The sequence below is a fragment of the Anthonomus grandis genome, chromosome 22 (genome assembly GCF_022605725.1).
Source record: "Anthonomus grandis grandis chromosome 22, icAntGran1.3, whole genome shotgun sequence".
Lineage (NCBI taxonomy): Eukaryota > Metazoa > Arthropoda > Insecta > Coleoptera > Curculionidae > Anthonomus > Anthonomus grandis.
Window position 1 is genome coordinate 19624418 of NC_065567.1, and position 12106 is coordinate 19636523.

The 12106-nt window shown below is 30.3% G+C and overlaps 1 protein-coding gene and 1 long non-coding RNA gene across 6 annotated transcripts in view; one reads left to right on the forward strand and one right to left on the reverse strand.

Moving 5' to 3' along the window:
- LOC126749051 (cytoplasmic polyadenylation element-binding protein 2) overlaps window positions 1-12106 on the reverse strand; it is a 181957-nt gene that overhangs the window by 149233 nt on the left and 20618 nt on the right. The gene's annotated exons all lie outside the window — the stretch shown is intronic.
- LOC126749052 (uncharacterized) lies at window positions 4835-11158 on the forward strand. 4 transcript variants are annotated; one of them, XR_007664869.1, is made up of 4 exons: window positions 4892-5079; window positions 5414-5624; window positions 8503-8682; window positions 8745-10550. It is a non-coding gene; the product is annotated as an uncharacterized LOC126749052 (long non-coding RNA). The 4 variants fall into 4 exon arrangements; XR_007664868.1 differs by having other exon boundaries at window positions 4901-5079; window positions 8503-10550; XR_007664867.1 differs by lacking the exons at window positions 8503-8682; window positions 8745-10550 and adding an exon at window positions 10995-11158 and having other exon boundaries at window positions 4903-5079.

Below are 12106 nucleotides of genomic sequence, written 5' to 3' on the forward strand. Positions count from 1 at the left end.
TTTTCTGCAGTTCATTTAAGCCAAAGTAATTAGGTTTTTATGTAAGTAATTAACTTATTTAGGTTTGCGGGATCAAAACATCCACAGCACTGGTGATAATAAATTAATGAACACTTCATTCTAAGAAATTCAATAATTTGTTATTTTTCACCGCTTAAAAGTGGCATTGATAGAAGCAATTGACCATAAAGGTTGACGGTTTTTTAACATCAATATAATTTAGAGAAAAAAATCATTAAATAAAATAAACTAAGGACCGTGTTTTTTAAATAACAAATTAAATAACCTAAAAATTGATAAATGTACATTAATCTGTGTCACTTTTAGGGTACTGAATAACCTGCTTTTGCAAAATAAATTAACTTCTTAATGCTAAGAGTAACTGTATTTGATTAGGTACTTGAAGAGCGTAAGAAGTATTTAACCAAAAATAGATTCAGTGGCCAGGTCTTAACGACAGCATAAGTTTAATATATAGAGATTTAGGTTTGTAGTTGTGTAAATGAATATACTATTTTAAAATCTGGTCAAACAATCGAAAATTTACCCTAATTTGACTATCTCTATATCATTTTTTATCTATTATCATCCATGGAAGTTGACTTGGAAAGGAAGGAAATATAATGGTGAAAAATGTTTTTCACTTTAAACCGCATATTGCCTTATTCTTCGCCTAAATGCTCTTGAAATCTTATTTTTATTGGTAGATAAAGATCACTCACTTGACGACCATTATTTCAAGATAAAAATGGGTTTACGCTCATGTTTTGTCATTTTTCGAGTTTTCGCATGCGATTTTCTAAATCATTAACTTAATTGCCTTTAAATATTAGTTTTTACCCAGTTATAACACTGCATGCAATGAGTATCACTTTAATAAGTTTCTTTATGATTGATGAAAAATGGGAAACATATTTATATATTTTTTTGCAATTTTTTATGTTTCTCTTGCGTTTAATTTAAAAAGAAATTGAATTACCAACATAAATAATGAAAATGATTTTAGTAAGCTTAATAAACAAATTTCGCAGCTCTTATGCCGCAAACAACGTGGCTTGCAATGAAGATAACATTCTGGTGCAGTCTGTAGGATTTCATTAGACACGAACTATCTATTCAAACTAATGAAAATTAACCAGCAAATTAACTCAAGCATACAAATATCAAAATGGTTAATATGCAGTCGAAATTGCCTTCCAAATCCGATATGGAGAAAAAATATGGCATTTAATTCTCGCACTAGTGGAGATCCGAGTATTGAGTCTTAAAGAGGGCACCTTAAGCCCATAACCACATTACCTTCTAAGGTAACGTCACTCAAATTGCCCTTACTAAAGAAGTCGCAATCAAGTAGCACTAACCTCGAAACTCTCAATCACTTCTGGCCTTTTCTATCTGGATTAGCGGAGGACAACTCGGTAAAGGATGGATTGATGTACCTTCTGACGATCGATGGTGACGAAGCAGTTGGGGTTTGCCAAATTATGAATCTGTGGAGCTTACCACATCAAATAATGGAATTAATCATTTAAAATTTGAACCCTAACATTATACTACAGGTAATGAATCCAGATATTTAGCCCAAGGGTGTGGTTGCAAGAATGTTTTTAAACCAACGTTGTTGAACACAAAGAAGTAGGCCACCAACAAGTTTGATAATGTTATATTACACCATATTATTGAATCTATACGTTCAAAGGTATATGAATTGGAGGTATTCCTTAAAACTAATCCAGGAATTAGAATCCTCTGTCTCAACAAGCACTAGCTATCCAAAACAGAGATGTGTGATATCTAGATTATAAGGATCTGTATACTTGCCCCTGAATCAGCAAGGTGTGAGCATATTGTGTCGCACCTTTGGGAGTTGTGCGTGAGTTGAATTTTAAGGAGGCTGGGATTAGGTATGGCCAGTCTTAACTATCTGATAAGTCTGAAAATTTCCTTGTTAGATTGGAAGATCTTCTCAGCAACTTAGTTCAAATACCCTTTATAAGCGAATGTCAAGGATATGACTCTACTACACTAAGTAATTAAAGCAAAGTATATTTTGGTCATGAAGAACATTGTTCTTCGTCAGGTTAGTCTTTGACAGTACTTGTCTTTCTAAATTTAATACTGCCTTCACTTGCATCATTTTCACCACCTTAAACATTGTAGAAAAATAAAAATTAATCTCTATGCCTTTCTCCTCTTCATCAACATCAGCGTGTTGTAATTCGTCAATAATGAACACAAAATTACATACATTATGATGGTGATTTTAATGTAAGGTTTAACCTAGGCTAGTAGCGGTTAAGTCGAGTTGTTGACTTTCTCCAGTTTTGGGTTTGATTTAACAATTAAGGCATCTACTTGGGGTAAAATGTCTTCACAAATATTCCGAAATACTCATATGTAGCCAGTATTGAAGATGTCTCTCTGTCAGATCATCAAGGAATTTTCTTTCAATTCAAGGAGGGCGGCTTTGTAATGGGTGGTGTTGCACGTATCTTAGCACGACTTGGGTTTCTTTCATTTCTACAGATCAGAAAAGTCAATAAATTAGGATCATATGTATAATTCTAATGATTCTTGCTGATGTCTACCTTGCTTGATTTGACTTGAAATCCAAATTAGTTAACACAACTAGAAGATCAAGGCCACTAAGATGGTTTAATGATTTTTTGAGAGAAATGAGGGATAAATTTAGACTTTTAAGGCAGGTTAACCAGAAATATCTTTAAGTAGTGTCTGCTGAAACTAGAATACCGAAGAAAAATTGATTTAAAAAAATAGAGGCAAATGATACATTTATAAATGAAGTTAATAATCCCTCCCAAGCTATGTAGAAAGTTCTGAAAGCTTTTAATCATAATGAGGAAGAGATGTCACCAATTTAAATAAATGCTTATCATTTCAATGAGACGTTTGTTAATGCTCCGATCACCTTGAAACGAATGCTGCCTTCAACTTCCAGAAACCCTTTGACCTATGCCATAACTTATACTGAGGTGCCTCAAGTGATTAATTCTGTAAACAAAAGTTGAAGTTGGGACTCATTTGATTTTAATTCACGCCTCATTAAAACCATAAAAAACTTGATTACTTATCTATCACAAAAGGCATCTTCCGCGATTGTCTTAAAGTTTCAAAAGTCATACCATCATCTAAAAAAGGATCTAAGATAGACCCCGAGAATTATCGTTCAATCTCTTTAGTTTTAATTTTTAGTAACATCTTTGAGACCTTACTGGAGAATCAAATAGAAGATTACTTTGAGCAAAATTTATTATTTTATATTAGGCAACATGGTTTTAGACTAGAACACTTAACGGATACAGCAGCCAGGCTTCATTCTTAGGTAATATTTTACGATTTGTCAAAAGCTTTCGATTGTATTGAGCATAGTATACTTCTTCAAAAGATCGTATATTATAGGTTTAATAGTTCAAGTATTAATTTGCTTCAGTCCTACTTAACAGGCAGGAGTCAATATGTTTATTTTGGGAGTGGTAGATTTCAGAGATTAGTGATAACATATGGCGTGCTTCAAGGCTATGTTCTTGGACCCATTCTACTTCTAGTGTATGTTAATGATTTTTTTAGTGATCATCCTGTGTCTATACATATAGCAGCCTATCCAGCCTTGCTAGTTGGCGGTATCAAATCGATGAAGCATAAATCAGAACAAAGCGAAAAAGATAATGTTTTCCCTTAGAGATTTTATTCATGGTCAATAGTTTCTGGATGGAGCTGTAACTTTTCTTGATGTTACTCTGGATTTGGGATTGACAGTCTCATGTTGGGCTCACTCTCTCGTTTAAGTTATCAAGATGTATAGTCCTAATACGAAATTTGTCCACCTCACTTTTGGCTTGCATCCCTAGGTCTGTATATTTTGAATACTTCCACTCTGAAATAACGTTTGATAAATTGGGGTCACTCTGTTCATATGTTCAAAAGAGTTGCCTTACAACACAGATGTATAAGAGTAATCTAGCTAATCTCAACTATAGAGAGTGCTGCAGTTTACATTTCAGAAAGCTGAGAATTCTTACCCTGCCTTTACGCTCCTATGCCTTCTATTTGTTAGGGGGAATCCTGAAAAATCATGACCCTTGCTAATATATCACGAATAATAAAAGCTCCTTGGTACCGTGGTATCGGAGGCTTTTCAGATCCCGTAATGTCACATCTCATTATTAAGCACAGTCTTTCACTGTGTTGGACAATTTTCAAGATAAAGTAGGGTCTAATTAAAAATAGCTTTTACTCGTTTCAGAAGTACCTCCAGTGTAACTTTGCTGACCTTCTGTGACCAAATTGTATTGTGTATTATTTTAAGTTGCATTGTTAGTTTTAAGTAATTCTAATGTCACTTCTTATTGTATTTTTTATATAGTATATTTCTCGACTAGTGTAGGAGTGCTTGGCTTGTTAACACTAATAGATGAATAAACATTATTTTCCTTACGTATTATATAATACTAAGACTATAAATGAGTTTTGAGTTTCTACGTCGTGTTCAATAATTCCCATAAAACTTTTTTTTAACGAATTTTCATTTTATTTCAATCATATTTATATAATTAATGCATAAATTATATTTAAAAAAACAATACGTATAATATTTTAAGGCTTTTAAGCAAAATTTAATTTTTTAATTATTTATAATATATAATAAAAAGTAAATAAGAAAAGAGCATTAAAGGTATAAGCAAATATACGCATTAAGACACTGCGTCATTGCGAATAAGCAAGCTGTTAAGAAAATTTTTCCATTGTGATAAATTCTCTTTTGTTTTTATTGTTCTTTAAGTGGTTTAAGATGACAAACAACTCATAAGCCAGATTCTCCTTTTTTTTTCACTCTGCTGATAAAACGGAGATAAGCGAAGTATAAAACACTCCTTAATAAGATTCTCTACAAATTTGTTCTCAAAATTTCCATTTTGTCTCGAGAAACTTTATCAACGGATTTTTATCGTCGTTTTACGGGATTTCATTTAATTAGAAGAAAAAAGTTTCTATATAAAGTATAAAGTATACGTAGTTAATGGCTTGGGACATAAAACACTATTCTGGGGGCGCTCTAAGGTAAATAAAAGGTTAACAGTTATTTGCAATTATTCCTTTTATAGAATGTTTTAATAATTACAAAATAACATTATTTGGCAGACGCGTACATTTAGCTTCATATTAAAGATAAATAATAACAAATTTAATTTTTCCCGGTTGCAAGTAATTTTATATGCATTCCTATATTTTCAACGGGAATTTTATTTTTAGCTGTCTGAAATCCAGATTTCTTTGCCGAACATTTGAATAGGCTTAATTGTTCTCATGCAGCCAATTTAATAATGCCAAGTTCGAGTCTTAAACTATCTCTGAAATGAGCTGTTCACTTTCAATCGGATATTTTTGATTTCAGCTCTTGTTAGTTCCACATACAACGTTATTATTGAGTCGTCTCTGAGAAATGCCTTGCGGTGTTATTACGAGAGAGCCGTGGTTTGCAAGGGTCACTGATTGAAATTTACATTCGGGAGACAAGCTTAGAATGGAGATGGGATAATTATTTGGGTCCACCTTAAGGAGCTTACAACTTATTTTAATATAGATTAACGTACATAATACCACAGGTTTGAAACTTTCACGTATTTAAGTAGAGAGAGAATTATAGAAATAAGATGATTCATAGATATTCTGAAACTGAACTGCAAAGATATATATTTTAGTCTAAAGTTACCAGGAAAGGATTAAACTATATAAATGTTTATAAATTATATAAAGTGCTTCTTAAAAGAAAAATTGTTGTCCTTGGAAATCTTTTAAATAAATACTAAGTACTCAAAAGTATATCAGATAATCGCAACCATTTTTAAATAAAAATCAATTTAACAATTTTTTTATTATGTACCTATTTTAAACAATCATTATGAGTCACGCTGCAATAATTAAGATATGAAATTATTAATTATCTTTAATTGTTTTTCTGATCTTTTTTTGTGTCTTAATTGAATCTATGAGATAAAAATTCAAAGGTAGTGGGCATAAATTTAAAATTCTAAATTATAACTAAATCTGCTCATTTTAATCAAATATTAATAAAGCAGTAGTAACCCAATTTGTAATAAAACAAAATTTGGCAACTGTAAATTTAAATGAACAGGAAAACTGCCAATTTAAACAACCTCGTAACTCTAACCATTTCAGAGATAGAGGCATATTATGTAAAATCAATAATGTAACAAACATCCGCATATTAAATATATATAAAATAAATTTAGCAAAAATCATTCATATGAGCAATTAGATTATATGCGAGTTCGTAAGTGAATAAGTCTATTTTATTTCATTAAATGCCTATATGAAGTAGTATATTTTAAATTTAATCTATATTTAATAGTGCCCAAATACCCAATAACTTAAATGTGTCTCTTTACTGTCCTTTAAATTAAACATATCTTTATAGGCCAACATGCTTTAACAAAATTGCTGCTTGGTTTCATTTTACAGGGTGTTAAAGTTTTGTTTTCCAAAACAACAATTTTGTTATACCTGAAAGATGTTGATTATAACTTGTTTGGAGTCTGTGTAAGTTTGAATTTGGATACATTTTATAATGGCATAAATATTTTTAAGTAAGGTATCCTATGATTTTTGTAAGGGTGAGCTATTTGATTACATGCTCTAAAAAACATGATCGATGGCTTGATGACAGAGTTGTCGGCAAAATACCCATGTAAAATGTTACTGGTTTCAATTCTCTAGGGTATTAATGTGTATTGATAAAATTTGATTTTAATTAGTCTTTTGGAAATTTTATAAATATTAATCAATATTTTAGGCATCTGCAAGGTGGCAATATTTAAAGCTTTATAACCCATCATTTTAATTATTACTCCTATTCCAACTCATTAATTTATTTTTAAAACGAATTATTGCTTTTGAAGTCCGATGACAGAGTATGATATAAATAAGGATAATTTTCAATTTTAACAAAATTAAATAAAATTAAAAAAAAACAGAGACACAACTCTGAACAGTAAGTTAGGCTGGTATAGGAAGGAATTATGCTGCAAAAAGGCTATATTGTTAACATCCTTTTATGTTCTCATTATTTTTACTTTCTTTTATTTTTGTTCTCTCTTTTTTCTTCTACATTTTTTTTCATTTTTAAATTTTATGTTTAAGTCTAAGCAAGTTTCTACCTTATTTACAGGTATAAATAAAGAGCTGCATTAAATAACGTCATAACTAAAAATAACTCTTTTTTTATCCCATTAAGACTCATGAAAAACATGAGCTAAGTTAGCCAAAATAGGACATGGTTTAGTTAATAGCTTTATAAAAAGATACCGTCTAGGCACAAAAATTGAAGAAGAGAAAGGCTAATCCAGTTCTGAAAAAAGACGGATATGGCAGTTATGAATAAGTTTTTCAAGTTATATGCCCAAAGGCTTTATACATGGAAAGCTCCCGGAGATACTCTGCCTAAAAGTTTTTAAGTAATTTTGCTTTCTTCCAGGAATCTCAAAGTTAAGTTTTGGAAAATATTTATGCCTGGAAAAAATTCAAATTGACAACTGCCTTGAATAAATTAATTTCTCTGTCCAGGCTTTTGAGGTTATTTTTCATGCCTTATAGATTTTGTTTAAGTGCAGGGATTGCAATTCATTTCTATTTTTAGATGCTTGAAAAAAATTAAGGCACATCTCAACTGCCTGGAATAATTTTTTTTTCAATCAGCTGAATTAATTTCTCTATTTTTTCCAAAACAACTATAAGAGAATTATGAGGAACCGAATTCATTTTATTAACGTAAACAAAAGGTTCCAAAACTCCATCAGCTTAGCAAAAACATATCCAGGCCTAGATATCTTCTCGGATCATAATCTATTAGTGGCAAATATCAACATACGATGCAAAATAATTTATAAGGAAATGATTTCTTAAAAGGACATTACACTATTCAAAGAAAATAACATCCAGAAAAAAGTGAAAGAAGAGCTTAATAAAAGCTTCGCCAAAATGGCTAAAAAATACACCAATGACATAGAAGTTTACTTAAATAAAATGAAGACATTTATTATTACACATACGAAAACAACATGTGAAAATTTGGCATCAAAAAAGGACCAGAAACAAGAATGGATGACAGACGAAATATTAAAGATGATGGAAGAAGACGAAAACTCAAAGCTAGAAATATCTTAAATGCTTTAGTTGTTTCTAACTGCATTTTTTATATAAAAAGCAAAAAAAATTTGAACTGCGTGACAAATTTTTCGTGACGCCTATATGGTACACGCGGCCCACTATACTAATTTGATTATAAACATGACGCGGCAAAATAAACATGATGAAAATAAACACCACGTTTTTTACAATTCCTGTAATTCATAGTATATTTTGTGTCACTACATTTTTAATTCACAATACGCATTAATATACCGGTCAATCCTAAAGTCCAATATTTATGTTAAGTGAAATTAACAGGCTAAATATAATTTCTAGTTCACCAGGCCATGCATTTTACTCGCCCACAAGATTATATAGTTCCCGTGAGATAGAAATGGTACATAGAATTTCGATTAAAGACATTTATATAATAATAATTATACCAATATAAATGTGTTTATGAGCCAACAAGAATGTAAAAAAGATCAAAGCCTAAGTACTATAAAAATTATAAAGGTAATGACTATTTTATACAAAATAGAATTCAAACAACCAAACCTAACTTTATTACTCTCCAGACCGATTGAGGGACCATTCATGTATCACTGATCAAAACATCATGGTATTTACATTTAGATCTCCAAGAGTTTAATAAGAAATTCTTCACTCTTCTTATAAAAGAATTATTTTAAAATATTTAATATTTAGCGGTTCACTCTACAGCTGAAACACATTGTATGTAAAAGATCGCCGAAAAAACTCAGTTTTATGAAACGGTAAACATTTAAATTGAAATTGTGCACATCAGTATGGTATTTTATCTTATTGATTAATTTGGGGTGGACATTTTATGAGTACAACCTTGTGAAATAGTACTAAAGAATAAAGCTTGCGTTTCTGAGTTATGTTAAGCCATTGGTACTCCTGTATCTTAAGTAAGTACGCTACGTTTCTTGTATGTCCAAACAAGGTCAATAGATAAAATCGCAAAAATTAAGATGACTTAAAACTGAAGAATCGATATAATAACTCAAGGGCAGAATAGCCCCTTTGTAAACAACAGTGGGTTTTAAATCGTAAGTCTACATCCAAAAATAAATCCATACTTTTGCAAACCTTCTCACGAGGAAGTGTTTCAGTCCATATACTAAGATTAATCACCGATTCAATGTACTCTTTATATTCTATTATATATTTTCCAAAATTATACGCTTTGATTTAGATGTATTTATGTGCAAATTACGACATTTTAAAAAGTATATATATATATATATATATATATTTATATATGAAGGATTTTGTTCTGAGTCTTTTATTCTATCACCTGGTGTTCCACAGGGCTCCCATTTAGGACCCCTTTTTTATTATATACATTAATAATATAAAATCTTGTTTACGTCACACTGAATTTTTATTATACGCCGATGATCTTAAAATCTGCCGTACGATATTTAACATCGCCGACTGCCTTGAAATCCAAAATGATCTGGATCGACTACGAAAGTATAACCTTTTCAAGAATTAAAAATAAAATCAATTATCAATATAAATTTGCTTACCTAAAGTGAACTACGTACCTACGCGATTTGGGAATTACATTGGACCTCTAAACTGATGTTTGACATTCATATTGATCTAATAGTAACAGAATCTTCTAGATTGTTGGGCTATATTGTTCCTAAATGTGAATTGTTTTCTAGTTCTCGAGCTATTAAATGTTTATTTAATACATTTAATTTTGGCAAATTGAACTTTGGAAGCCTTATTTGCAACCCTAGATATGGAATTTACATTGATCGATTGGAGAGCATCCAAAACAAATTTTTAAGATTTGTTTCTTTTAAAACCCGCTTCGGTTCATCATGATATATGTCAATTCAATTCGAAAGCATTTTAACGTGATGTCACTTCTCGACAGACGTTTGATAACTGATGTTTCGTTTTTATATAAAGTAATGAATTGTCAGCTGAACACTCCTCCTATTTTGTCACTTTTTTAATTTAACATTCCTCAAGTCAACATCAGATCGAGCGAGTTATTTTTTATTCCATTCAGGAAACCAAATCACGGTCAGAACTCTCCATTATGTAGAATAACAAAAAGTTATAATTTGTACTGCCGTTCATTGGACGTTTTTAACATGTCACTTAGTACAGTCAAAAATACTGTAAAACGAAATATTGTTTTTGAAATTTTATGAGGCTAATGTAGAAATTTAGCTTTAGAAAAATGCTTTTTTTAAGTGTATTCTTTTATATTCAAATTATTTTGATTTATGTACCATCATTTAGTCTTTATATTATTCTTAATAAAATAGTATATTTAAGTTAAGTTTGTGGATACTTTTACCAAATAAATAAATAAATATATATATATATATATATATATATATTTATATATTTTATTAAGATATATATTGAAAACAAGAGCCCTAGTTGACCATGAACACGCCGAGGTTTCAATAATTTTGGAATTTTCGGAAAGTATCAATTTTTTTGTGTCAAACGCCTTACTGCTCTACTCTAGTCTAACAAGAGTAGAGTTGTACATTTTTATCATTTGTGTCATCAAACACTGTGTCACCTGTCAAAATCAGGTGAAAAGTCAGATTGACTATCAGGCAGAATGTTGTAGATTCTGAAATAATCAGATATTTGTAAATTCATTATTTTCTTAAATCTTTTGACAAACTTGCAAAAATACTTATCGGTCTTAAGTCATTAAAGCTAGAAACACGGTTTCCTTTTGGAATAGCTATAGTATGTAAGATGTTTCAACGCTCTTGAAATAATGAAGCTAGTAAACATGAATTAATTATATTCTCTAGGTAGGATAGAATCACTGGACAACACAGGTACAACATTTCGAGATTCATGGAATCACATCACACAGATGAATGCACCCGTTGTCATTGATTTTACCTTTACAAAATAATTTTGTTAACATCTGCTATAGTGGTAATTTTAAAATAAATGGGTGTAAAAAAAGTTAGTTTTCTTTTGATTTAAATAAAACCGATTTAATTGTTGATCCGGAAGTGCAATATTTGCAGAGCAAAAAGTATGTGTTTATACTTTTAGGGTCATTGAAAGCAGAAGAAATAAAAGACTTACTATCTTTAAAATGTTTTTTTTTTACATTTATTAAATTTCTTATTTTTTAATTTAATTATGGGTCTGGTAATATCATTTAGGCTTATTAAAAGTTTTGCTTTTACAGGGTGCTAAAACTGATATGGGCATTAAGATTTGGCAAAAAAAACTTCTCTACGACATATCCGTTTATTATATAGGAAACACGTGTTAAAAAGAATGTATGGCTAGGAATCATAGACGTTTTATTATTATTATTATTATTATTATTATTATTATAATAAGACGTTTATTAGTTACCCAAAAAAAAGTTACAAAAATACTAATCAAAGTAAATAAACACAGTCAGGCAACTAAAAGGCCTTTTAATACTAGTTAAGCTATAATAATTATACACTGAGAAAGGGATAGGGTAAAGGCAGGAGAGGATCAGGGATGTGGCATATAACTTATACATGCGATAGTTTTGGTAAAAAAGAAAAATACATATTTTTACACTGACATAGTTATATTTGATTTAATTAAAAAAATTTCATATTATTTTTAAAAGATTTTCCAGAGAACATTGGTTCATTTATTTCAAATGTGTTAATTAGATGTGCTATGGAGTACGAAAACAACCTTTTAAAGTATTCTTTGTTATGTTGTGGAATTGTTAATAAATTTTTACGCCTTATGCTAATGTTATGCACATCTGTTCGATAGCTACCTTTTTTTAGCCAATAAGGAGGAGACTGAAATTTAAGGATCTTGTAACAGAAACAAAGAGAATGCATTATTCGTCTGTTATGCATATTAACCAAGTTAGCGTCTTTTAACTTATGAGAAATATGTTCATGTCAAATAT